At 44.6% G+C, this 13356-nt stretch overlaps 1 protein-coding gene across 5 annotated transcripts in view; it reads right to left on the reverse strand.

Moving 5' to 3' along the window:
- Positions 1-13356, reverse strand: part of FGF13 (fibroblast growth factor 13) — a 533641-nt gene that overhangs the window by 134958 nt on the left and 385327 nt on the right. The gene's annotated exons all lie outside the window — the stretch shown is intronic.

Consider the following 13356-nt stretch of genomic DNA (forward strand, 5'->3'; position numbering starts at 1 on the left):
GAGCAACTAAGCCCGTGCGCCACAACTACTGAGCCTGTGCTCTAGAGCCCGCGAGCCACAACTGCTGAGCCCGCCTGCCACAACTACTGAAGCCCGCACACCTAGAGCCTGTGCTCCACAGCAAGAGAAGCCACCGCAACGAGAAGCCCGCGCACCGCAACAAAGAGTAGCCCCTGCTCGCCACAACTAGAGAAAGCCCGCGTGCAGCAATGAAGACCCAACGCGGCCAAAAATAAATAAATTTATTAAAAAAAAAATAAAGAAGCAGATGAATAGTGTGATGTGTGCCCCACTAGACTTGGGAGCAGGAGCTGGGGCCGGGCCCTCCACTGTCCAGCACAGTGTCTGTCATAAAGCAGCCCCACCATCAATGCCCACCAAGGTGGCACCAAGTGTCCTCCTATTTATCAAGCCCAGAGGGTATTTTTCAACTAGACTTCAAAAGATCTGTTTGCCAGCACTTGACATTGAGAACTACACTTTGCTGTTGGATATTCCCCCACTCTGGGCTTTCCTGACCACACGTTATCTTGCTTATCTTTCCAGCTTCTCCATCCCCTCTTCTGTCTCCTTGACGGTCTCATTTTCTACTTCAAACTTCTAATCATGGGTAGTACCCAAGATTCTGTCAACACCTCTCTTCTCTTCTTCTTCCTTCCCTTCTCTCTAGATCTGTGCTGTCCAGTGGAACTTTCTGCAATGATGGAAATATTCTATACCTTTGCTGTCCAATATGGTAGCCACAAGTTAGATGCGGCTATTGAACAAGTAAGCATGGCTAGTGGGATTGAAGAACTGAATTTTTAACTTCATTTAATTACAAATAACTGAAACTTAACTAGCCACACGTGCCTAAGTGCCTATCTTATTGGCTAGCACAGCCCTAGACACTTGTGTGTGGCAGTCTCATACCTTCACCTGACTCCAGGGAGCACTTCCGTGTTTATCACTCCTCCATGTCCTTTGACTTGATAACCAAGTATACGTGGAAGAATTTCATAGATGCCACTTCCAATGAAACCTCCACTTACAGGCCCAGCACATACGAGAAGTACTCATGAAATGAGAGTATGAACAAAGGGCAGTGAGTTCATTTTAATTTCATCCATTGTTGTGAGAACTAGATTTTTGGAATGAGAGCAAGACTGATCAGATGAAGAACAAATGCCTTAAGCTGGCTGTTGAAAGACAGGACCTACGTTCTTCTCCAAATGTACCACATTCCTTTGCCACCTGTAGGACAGGAGGAGCTCAGATTCTGTCCTCCGAAGAGGCAGCGTGGGGTTGGGTTTAACATCTTGGCATCTGCAGTTGGACTTTCTGGGTATGAATCCTGGCTCCACCACTTGCAAGGTGGAAATGTGGGCAAGTTACTTAACCTCTCACTGCCTCAGTTTCCTCACTGTAAAATGGGGACGATAATCACAGCAATTACTGCATGGACTTATAGTGAGGATTAAGTGAAATAACACCTAAAAGTGTGCCTAATGCAATATCTGGCATAGAATAATGGTTATAATAGTAGCGAATCTTGACCTGGATTACAAGCTTCCTGAGTTCACTAAATCTCCCTTAGACATGCCATCCATTAGGAAGTCCAGGTCTAAAATGAGGACCCAGGACTTCCTGGTGGTGCAGTGGTTAAGAATCCGCCTGCCAATGCAGGGGGCACGGGTTCGAGCCCTTCTCTGGGAAGATCCCACATGCCGTGGAGCAACTAAGCCCGTGCGCCACAACTACTGAGCCTGCGCTCTAGAGCCCGCGAGCCACAACAACTGAGCCTGCGTGCTGCAACTACTGAAGCCCGCGGGCCTAGAGCCCGTGCTCTGCAACAAGAGAAGCCACCGCGATGAGACGCCCACGCACCGCAACGAAGAGTAGCTCCCGCTCGCCGTAACTAGAGAAAGCCCACACGCAGCAGTGAAACCCAACGCAGCCAAAAATTAATTAATTAATTAATTATTTTAAAAAGTATATAATTCGATGGTTTAAAATGAGGACACCTTTAGGGGCAGAACTGCCTAGTAGGCCTAGTCCTGTACACTCACTTCTGGAGCACTCTCAGCCCCGGGGTTTCCAAGCCTCGTAGGGCTGCTCACAAGTTAATATAATTGTTTTCACAGCCGACTACAGAATTCTGGAAGATATTCCGGATTTATAAAGGGATAGTTCCCAAACTGGCTGAGTTTTTCATCATATCTCATTATAACTAGAGACAACGGAGCCCCCCCTACTTGGCTCACAACCAGCTTGGGAAAAATACGTGCATGTATATATAATACACAATACAAAAAAAATATGTGTATATATATTACATTGCATATATATTTTATATAATATATACACATCAACATGTATGTATATATACATAATACGCATATGGACACATAAACATATATATAAACCTATTTTTTCCCAAACTTGCTTTGAGCCAAGCAGAGGGCTCCACTTTCTCTAGTTATAGTCTATCTACCTAGATATAGAATATAAATATACATATTACACACATCATATAATATATGTAGTATATATTATATCTCGTACATGCATATATAACATATCCTATATAACGGAGGGGTTTCCCCTATTTGAGGTGGTCTTAATACCTGGAACTCCTCTAGCTGGGAACCTGCGTGCCCTTGCTGGTTTGGGGATAGATACATGGCTCACTCCACGAATATCAGCAGTCCTTCCACGTCACATCCACTACATTTGCCTGTGCACAAAAGCATGGCTCTTGTATCTGTAAAGACTGTGTCTCCTGTACAGCAAGCAAGGTAATTGGATGCTAAGACCTTAAAGTCAACATTTGTTTGGGGATTGAATGTTCTGGTAACAGTTAATTAGCATCCTCATTCATAGTATTATCCTCGATCCTAAACCATGAACCTTAACCCAAGGGGCTGCTTCGGCGGATACTGAAGAGTTGGCATCCTTCCCTTGACGCACCACCCGCTCCCTGCCTTGAATTCACCAGCTGTCAAGCAAGGCCTTGCATGCTTTGCCCACATGGTAAGTTGCAGTTCTGTGCTCCATCTGGTGCTAAGAATACATCCTCAGCCACGGGACAGCATGTCACTCTTGCATTTATGTACTGGGCAGAGAAAAAACAGAGCTGGAGAAGTGGCTGAATCAGGGCAGCAGAAGTACAGTAAGTGCTCACACCGTCAGCTGGTTGCTCTTTAGAAAGAAGCAAGTGGTTACCAGCCAGATACCTTGCTTCCCACCCTGCGCTCGAGGCACAGAGGAAAGGAAGACACTGTCACTTCTTCGGATCCGGTTGTCCCAAACGAGCCTCTTTCCCGCCTGCATGAGTAGCGTTTGCTGACTGTGTTTCTAGCTTGTACCCTGAGCTGAGAAGCCCCTTCCTTTGCCTCGGGAGCCTCAGATCCAGGCCCCACCAGGACAGCCCAGCAGCGCAGGAACCAACTATGATTAGGAAGCATGTCAACCCTGAACCCGGGCCAATGGACTCTTGGCAGCTTTTCAAGATGAAAGCATGTGTAATTAACTCTCTGATACGCTAGTGGAATAAAATCAAATTCTATTGCTCCACCTGAAATAAAATTCGGGTATAGGGCAAAGCTCTAACCCTTGCTGATGGAAACACACACCTTTTAAAAAATCGTACAACAGTTCCTAAGTGGGCGCCCTTAGGCCTCTGCTGATCGTCTTAGTGCTGGGGTCGGCAAACTGTGGTATGGCCCGGAGGTCAAACGCAGCCCACTGCCATCTGCTTTCGCCCAGCCACAAGTTAAGAATGTTTTTTCCATTTTTAAATGGTTGAAAAAAATCAAAAGAAGAATAATGTTGCATGATACATGAAAATTATGTGAAATACAAATGTCAGGGTCCTTAAGCAAAGTTTTAATGGAACACAGCCAAGCCCATTTGTTTCTGCATTGTCTGTGGCCGTTTTCTAACTACAGTGGCGAAGTTGAAACGTTACAGCAGAGGCTGCAAAGCCTAAAATGTCTACTGTCTAGCCCTTTATGGAAAAAGTTTTCCAACCTCTTTCTTAGTGTTCCAAGAGTCTCTTTTATAAACCGCTATTAACTGTACCTTTATCAAATTAGATGATGGGTTTAAATGCACCTTCTTGGGGATTCAAAAGGCAACACAGAGGCCAGGAGGAAATCTGGGGTTCTATGAGAGATGGCTGTTACTCCTCTTCTCAATCAGTTCCTTCACATTTATAGCAAGGATCTACTCAACACAATAAACATGTACTAAGCCTCCGAATGGCAAAAAAAAAAAAGAACGCAAGAGTTGGAGGGACCTTGCTTTGGATATCGGTTCCACCACTTGCTTAATATGTAAGCTGGAGAAGTCCTGTGACCTTGCCGAGCCTCTCTCCTTATCTGCAAAATGAGTTAATAATATATTATCCTGGGACTTCCCTGGTGGCACAGCGGTTAAGAATCCGCCTGCCGATGCAGGGGACACGGGTTCGATCTCTGGTCCGGGAAGATCCCACATGCCGCAGAGCACCTAAGCCTGTGTGCCACAACTACTGAGGCTGCACTCTAGAGCCTGCAAGCCACAACTACTGAGCCCACGTGTCACAGCTACTGAAGCCCGCGTGCCTAGAGCCCGTGCTCTGCAACAAGAGAAGCCACCGCAGTGAGAAGCCCGCACACCGCAACGAAGAGTAGCCCCCGCTCGCCGCAACTAGAGAAAGCCCACGCGCAGCAACAAAGACCCAACACAGCCAAAAATAAATAAATAAATAAATTTGTATATAAAAAATAACATATTATCCCATTTAGTGCTCACAGCAGTCCAGTGTAATAGGGAAGAACAAATCTGACTCCATATCCCATCTGTTTATTTAACTTTGACCTTTGTATTCCGTTGTTTTTGCTACAAGTTAATCACTAAAGGGATGTTGCCTATAGCTTAAAGTATACTTAATGGCCCATCTCCCAGGACCCTGCCTCCTGAGCAATGAAGTTAAGCTAAAATACCTTCATTTACCCTCATAGGAAACATCCTGACCAGGCTCACCTGTGAATGGCAGCAGGAAAGAAGACATTAACACATCTCCCCCGGAGTCTGGCAGGAACCAGGAAATATTTGCAAGAACTATTGCCTTTTTAATTTTACCTCCTCACCTCCCCACCTTTGCTCTGTAAAAGAAACTTAGCATCCCGACCTGGGGCAAGATGGGACACTTTGGGACACTAGTCCACCATCTTCTCAATCTGCTGGCTTTCCAAATAAAGTCACCATTCCTTGCCCGAACACCTTGTCTCTCAATTGATTGGCCTGTCGTGCCGCAAGCTGTATGGACTCCGTAACAATTTGCTATGTCAAAGTGCTTTTCAAAGGCAAGAATAAAAATGCCTTGCATGCCTGCCGGTGTGATGATTATTACACGTACTGTCTCTCCCCTATTTGCTTGCTTAGTCATCCCTTCAAGACTGTCAGACCTATTAAGCATGGCTTCCCCTTACAGAAACTCATTACACGTGTTGCCTTTGTCCAGGTAGGACTCTGTGATCCTGTCCTCTAGTATACACTCCACCAGCTTATTTGACATGGAAAGTCGGACTCCCTCATGTCACTCATACCGTGCCAGGCACTCTGACCCCATGCCCAACTGTCATATAGCGGAAAGAAGACAAGACATATTTCAAAACAAATCAAGGTATACAATGTGAGTTAGAGATGGCCTGAAGGAAATTCCAGAAAAAATGTAGCCACATGAAAACAGAGAAGTGCTATGTTGTCACGGTTAAGAGAGCTGGTTCAGCAGTCAGATGGGCTTGGATTTGAATCTTCACTCTGCCCCTAACAGCTGTGAGGCCTGGAACAAGTCATAATCTCTTTGAGCCCACTGAAAACCCTTCGATGTCTCCCCATTGCCCCAGAGATAGCGTCACCACCCCCAAGACGACTGTCAAGACCCTGCATGATCTGGCTCGTACGCAACTTTTTTCTCTCTGCTCTCAAGCCTTCCTGGACTTCTTTCAGATCCTTGAATGTTCCATGTTCTTTCCCACCAAAGGGACTCTGCATGTGCTATTTCCCCAGCTGGGAATGAATGCCCACCCCTACTCTACTCTTGCCTGATTCACCTAGTTAACACCCATTCATCCTTCATCTTTCTTGTCCTTTTAGGTGTTCAAGGTCTTCTGCTGGTGTTCAGTAGGCATTCTGTGAGAACTGTTCCTTGAGGCCTGTAGATGTATTTTTGATGTATTAGTGGGAGGAGGTGAGTTCCATGTCCTACTACTCTGCCATCTTGACTCTCCCTCTCCCATTCATCCTTCAGACCTTAGTTTGAATGTCATACTTCCAGAAGGTTCTTCCTAACCCCACCCCCACGTCCACACAACTGGTTCATGGACAGCCCCTACGCCCACTGCATCCTGTGCCTCTGTGGAATAGCATCTGACACCAATACTTACATTTTAAAAAATGTAAAGTGGGTATTAATTGTTAAATGTCTGTCTCACCCACGAGAACAAGGATCTGGTCACCGTTTTGTCTAGGACCTAGATTTGTGCCTGCTACACAGTAGGTGATCAGTAAATACTTATTGGATAAATGAATGAATGACTCTGGGATGTGCTGTTTCTTAGAGGATATCAACTTTATCATCTCACAGAGCGAGAGGTTCCAGAAGGCTAACAACTGCACAGTCGTCAGTTCACTGATGACAAAAGGACTCAGAAAGCAGGAAGAAAACCCTCTCAGAGTAGCAGTTCCTACCTCCCCACTGACATAATTTCAGGGCAAACCTCTTTCTCTGTTGCTAGCCAGAATGCTACTCTAAGCCAAATAATGCAGCCCATGTTAAGGGAATTTAAATATCTTTTTGACGTTGCACGTGATTTATAATGTCTGCAAAGGCAGAGCTGAGATGGCTGATGTTTCCTTACACTGCAAGAAATTAAGGTGTCTATTTTCCCCAGCAGGTGTGCGAATACTGTAAATGCAATTAATGCTAATGACAGCACGTGCCTGCAAAGAGAGCAAAGTGAATGAGGGAGGTTGTTCCTGTTAGAATCTTCTCGCAACTTCCCATTGCCTCAGCAAGGAGGATGCAGCTTCCTTTTCTGCCTCTTAAAATAAGAGCAATAATCTCACTCTTAGTTTCCATGTCTTTTACCCAAGACAGATATAAGTCCCCTATAAACCCATTTTGAGCAGAGTACACTGGATGTGGTGTTCTGGCATTCAACTCTGCTTCTCATACTTTCATGTGTGTACAGATCCCCTGGGTATCTCGGTAAAATGTTAATTCTCACAGGCCTGGGATCCTTCATTTCATGCAGCGGGTTCACAGACCAGACTTTGAGAAGGGAGGTCTTAATGGATACTTTAGCCTTTTTTGGTATTATCAGTAGTAAATGATGTGCTCAATGATCATTCTGACGCCCTGAAAATTCCTTCTGAACCATCCCCCAAAGAGCAGAAATTCAAGACATCAACTTGAAATCTTGGGGGCCACAGTTAAGGATTCCCCAGTAAAGCAACTCTCTGCAAAGCTAAGGGGTGTTTCAAGCTTGGAGTAGGATGGCTACAAGCAGAAGCTGTAGTCAAAATGGACATGGACATCCTGGTCCAGCCATTTACAAGCTGTGTGACCTTGGCCAGGGCATTTATCCTTACTGAGCATCGATTTTCTCACCTGTGAAAAGGGATAATAGTTGCTGAGGGAATTTGGAGGATTAGAGACTAGAGATGTAGTGCAGAGCCTGGCAGTGATTGTATTACAGCCAAGGGTCATCTTGGCCCCATAAAACCTGGCTGCATTTAAGACCCGTGCTAGCTGGCCAACTAAGCTTCCTCATTGGCAGCTTCCTTTGTGGGGATACCTGCCCAGAGAAGGGGGCCTCCGGAGGGACTGCAAAGTTACAGACGTTTGGGACTTGGTCCTTAGCCCTTTGAGATCACGACTGTCATCGGCCCCCTCAGGAACAGCGTCTTGGAAAGCCAGCATCACCCACCGGCCCCTTTCTGCTCACAGCCACCCTTTCAGGCCCGGCTATTTAGGCACCTATCACTTTACCTTCAGACACCATCAAACACTTTCTTAAAACTAGAAACATTCTTCTCTCTATGGAATTTGGAAAGTTTTACAGTTTTTTAGGCATGTATTATCTGATGTATAAGCTCTGGAGTCAGACGGCCCAAATTTCATGTCTGACATGTAGTTTCTTTTAACTTCTATGCTGTTCAGAGTCAGGATAGAGGTTACCCTTAGACGTTAGTGACCAGAGTGGCTCTTTCTTGGGAGCTGTTAATGTTCTGCTTCTTCATCTAGGTGGTCATTATTTAGGTGTGTTCAGCATGTAAACATTAATCATTAATTACATGTGCAATCTTCTGTATATGTATTATACTTTACTATAAATTTTAAAACATGCCATTCAGGGGGCTTCCCTGGTGGCATGGTGGTTGAGAATCTGTCTGCCAATGCAGGGGACACAGGTTCGAGCCCTGGTCCGGGAAGATCCCACATGCCACGGAGCAACTAAGCCCGTGAGCCACAACTACTGAGCCTGTGCGTCTGGAGCCTGTGCCCCGCAACAAGAGAGGCCACAACAGTGAGAGGCCCGCGCACCACGATGAAGAGTGGCCCCCGCTCGCCGCAACTAGAGAAAGCCCTCGCGCAGAAATGAAGACCCAACACAGCCAAATAAATAAATAAATAAATAAATAAATAAATTTATAAAAAAAACATGCCATTCATATTAACTCATCTACAAAGACTAGGCAATGATGGGAATCAATGCTTTTATGTTCAAAAAACGAGAGTAAGTAGGATAGTTTAAAAAGAAAATCTCGCAAGTAGCCAGCCTCCGTGCCAACAGCCTAGGAGGTGACATCTCATTAATCCTCCCCGTCAGCCCACTTCCTTTTATTTTGGTCTATGTGAAAAAAAGGTACGAAGCAGATTCATGGAAGCCTAGACCTCCAGTGGGAAGAGTAGGAAGGACGTGCAGTTTGGGGTCTGGCACAGCAGTGCCCTGACTTGCTTGGTTTGGTTCTGTCCCAGGTGGTGTCTAATTGTGTGACACCGCGGGAGCCAACATCCTGCGTCAGCTGCAGGTATGAATCAGCGCGGAGCACAACTCAGCTGACTGTTCTCATCCAATGACGCTGTCACCAAGCTTCTCTCTCACGTAGAGAACAACGATACACACTCAATCCATGGCTACTTGGCAAGCAGTCATAAGCGGATCCTATTTCACGGTAGTTACTGAGGTTAGGATTTTTTCTTCAAGATATGTTTGTGTGGACACAGGAGCTGCATTGCAAAGGAATTACTGGGTTGGCCAAGGTTTTTCCAGCAAAACCCGATATCTATAGTAGCCCTGACAGCAGCGTGGTGGGGTGGTTAAGCATGTGGCTTTTAGTGTAAGAAAGACCCAGGTTCAAGTCCTTGCTCTGCCACTTACTATCGGTGTGACCTTGCACTAGTTCCCTAACCTCTCTGTGCCTCAGTTTTATTAGAAATGGATCAGGTTGTTACGAGGCATGAACAAGATAATGTCTGTAAAGTGTGCCTAGCCCAGGGCCTGGCACAGATTTAAACACTCAATAAGTAATTGTTACTGCGGCATCATTATGCCCGTGACTGCCATGGAAAATCAATGAGATAAAATGTAGAAAATGCCTGATGCAAAGTTAGTGCTTGATAAATGTTACCTGTGATCATCTCGAGACCACTGTTTCAGAGATTAGCATTGGTGTGGGAACATCTGGCCCACAGGGAAGCTGGGTATCTTCCTGATTAGCTGGAGTATAATCTGACTTGTAAATGCAGGAAAGGAAAAAGTGAGTATGAGTTACTGCCCCTGAAAAGGTCTTGCAAAACCCCCGGGGACTGGGGCTGGCTCACCTTGTGCCTGGTTGCCCACCTGCAATCAGCCATCCGGTTACAAAGTTGAACATGATTTTTCCTAAGTGTAATCCCTGAAACATTATCCTGGATTTCTCTCACTTTATATTCATTCATATAGCTATTCATTCGCAGGTCTCCTTTTTAGCACATGATTTCCCCAAACGTGTTCCAAAAAACAATAGTCTTTGAAAATGTATTATTCAGTGAAAAAAAAAAAGTTATGTGGTCAAATAAGGCAGAAACTCTGCATACTATACCCCTCTTTTGAGATCTGTAACATACACTGGCCTATTGAAGGTTCTGACAAGTCCTACCATTCATGCAATCACTCGTTCATTCATTCATTTAATACAACACGTATTGAGTGCTTACTATTTGCCAGTCACTATTCTAGGCACTGGGAAGAATATCGCAGAGAATAAAACCACCCTACAGGGCACTGTTTAATCCAGTGTTTCCCAACTGCATTCTCTCTGTAGAGACCCGTCATGATTCGGCACCCAATGCCCCACTCCCACTACAGCTAAAATGAGTATCTAGAATTTCCAAAGCCTGGCATTTGATCTCACACCTCTGTGCATCCGCTTTGCCCTCCCCCCGCTGGAATGCCTTTTCTCCCCTCAACCCACTCCCACCTCACTAACCCCATTCTTCCATCTGGATTCTGCTCAAGCTGCAAATTCTCTGAGCAGGCCTCTTAGTTCCCGCGGCCAGACTGAAAGAGCACGCCCCTCCTCTGCACCCTCGTCGTGCACAGGGCACACCCCGTACCGTGGCACATTCGTAATGATCTTTTTACTTGTCCATCCTCAACCAGACTCTGCATTCCTAGAAGGAAGTGACCATGTGCCATCCATCTCTGTATTCCCGGAACTTAACTTGTGTTTGGCTCTCAGTACTGACTCTGCAAACAAGTGTTGAATCGGGGCCAACAGTCTAGTGTTATGCAAATGAGTTTCCAAAGGCACCGGCTCTTAGCAGGCTCAGCCTGGGAGGGTGTGATTTGGCAAGGGTTGGACTTCAGCCCCAACCCACCCCATCGGCCTGCCACCTTTTTGCCAGCAACCCTGAAATGGAAGAATGGGGTTCCGGGCCGGGATAGGGGATCTTGGGGGGAACACTAGACTGATTGTCCTGCACAGCCCTTTCAGACTTGAAACACTATATAAGTAAACTAACTAAAATAAGTAAACTAAGGAGACCTTTGATGCAATCCTACGTATAATTAGCATGTTTCCTTTCTCTTAAGTGATTATTATTAATTATTATTTAAGCAAGATATAATTATTAATAATTATTATATATTATTTAATATAATTAAATTATTATTAACTTGGTTGCACTCAGCTGATGGCCCATTAACCAAATCGGACATTCTGCTGCTCATTTGCCTCTAAGGAAGTGCAGCTCATTCTGTAGGATTCCCACTATAATGAAACAAGTTAAAATTGGCCTTACTGTTGTATTTCATTTATATAACTTGGAAATTATAAATAACATTGAGGATTGCCAGATAAAATATAGGATGCCCAGTGAAATTTGAAATTCAGATAACAATGAATTTTTTTAGTATAAGTATGGCCCATGCAATATTTGGGACATACTTATACTAAAAAATTTTGTTGTTCTTTATCTGAAATTCATATTTCACTAGGCATCCTCTATTTTTATTTGCTAAAACTGGCAACCCTATATGTGATGCTTTTGTGTATCAACAGCTATAGGATAGTCAAATTTTCCTGGTACTGTACCTCCAGAAATAATTATACGGCATTTGAGGGCAGTAATTAGTGGATAAACATGGGAACACCCTCTCTTCTTTCCCTGACATTCAGGATGGAGTAGACAAGGAGAAAGGAGACTGTCATGATTCTGGAAGAGAAAGAAGCTTTTCTCTCTGAAAGGAAGGGAGCAAACTCAGTTTGGAAGGATTTAGAACATCAAGGTTGGGTTGCTAAATTCTGCGGAGGCCGTGATAACAGATCCATTTAAAGTGAAAAGTAGAAAGAGCCTTCATTTTTGCTATTGATTGGTTAGGTTTTGTTCTCTGTGCTTTCAGAGAAAACATAAATTGATGATTTCCTTAAAAGGAAGTTTTTCGAATATTACAATGAGGAGAATAAAAGTACCTATGTCTCAGGGCTTTAGCAAGAACTAAACCTGGTAACACATTTTAAGCACCCAACCAGAGAAAAGGTTCCAGAAATTGGAGCTGCTAATATTATTATCATCTCTATTGTTGGTATTATTTCTAAATCTGGAGCAATCTTCTGAGCTTCCCTTCTTCCAGAATACAACAGGAAGGACTACAACACAGGAATAACTGGTTAGGTGAAGGGCGAGCATAGGGAGCTCGATACCTTACATCTCATCACTGCTGAATTTGTACTCTCAAATTATAGCGCCCCCCAACGACAGCAAAGGTTTTACCCAGACAGAATTTTTTTTTTTTTTTCGGGATCTTAGTTCCCCGACCAGGCATCAAACCCGTGCCCCCTGCAGTGGAAGTGCAGAGTCTTAACCACTGGACCGCCAGAGAAGTCCCCCCAGACAGAATTTTGATACTGTCTATTTTCAATTATTATGTATTTTGTGTGCCAGTGCTTTAACTCCGTGCTGTTTTCAACCATGTTTGGCACAGGCATTGAGCAAACTTTGCTAGTTTTGTGAGTGAGTTGCAAAGATGTAAAGATGGCCAGAGGTTGGGTCTCATTTTCTATTCAAAAGCATGTTCTGTTAGCCAGATGGTAAATTAGAATCTCAAGTTCTAACACAAATTGATCTACTATGGTTTTGGCCACTCTTTCTTTTACCTCTGTGATCTATTTAACAGGTCATTAGCTTTGGTAACTTTTAAAATCCACAAAGTACTCTAACTACACATAATATAGATCTTGTGCTAAGACTGGTGTTACCTCTCATACTATTGGTTCCTAACAGGAATCTAGACAAAGTGTCATTCATTGAGTCTTGCTGGCAAAGCTAGTTATGAACGTATATATAGTGAGCTCAAACCACAGAAGCAGAGAAGACTATTTCCCCACTGAGCTAACTGCTGCGTCACTGTGAGTTCAAGCTGATGGTTGGTCTATATTTAGTCCAGAAAAAGGGCCTCACTGAAAAGCGAAAGAGGTGATCAGTTGATACTCAGTAAGGGCAAATGATAGTAGCCACGTAAAATTTAAAGCGGGATCAGGATTCCAGGAAGCAAGTTAATACAAATAGAACCATGAAATTAGTTAGTCCACCCTTATGGCCTGTGCTGCCCACAGTCTGTACTGTGCCCGGGAATTGGTCCCGATGCACAGTGCTGTTCCTTCCAGTGAGGCCACATGCGGGCCTTCCAGAGGAATCCTGATCTCACTGGGCCCCTAGATGACAGAGGAGCAAAGTTGGACTTACTGATGAGTAAGGCAGATGGGCTTCCCAAGTCTCCAGGACCAAGTGGGCGGTGATGGGGGAGGGGAGCAAACATGTCACTGTTCCCACTTGTACAG

Source organism: Balaenoptera borealis (assembly GCF_965194805.1).
Source record: "Balaenoptera borealis genome assembly, chromosome: X".
Lineage (NCBI taxonomy): Eukaryota > Metazoa > Chordata > Mammalia > Artiodactyla > Balaenopteridae > Balaenoptera > Balaenoptera borealis.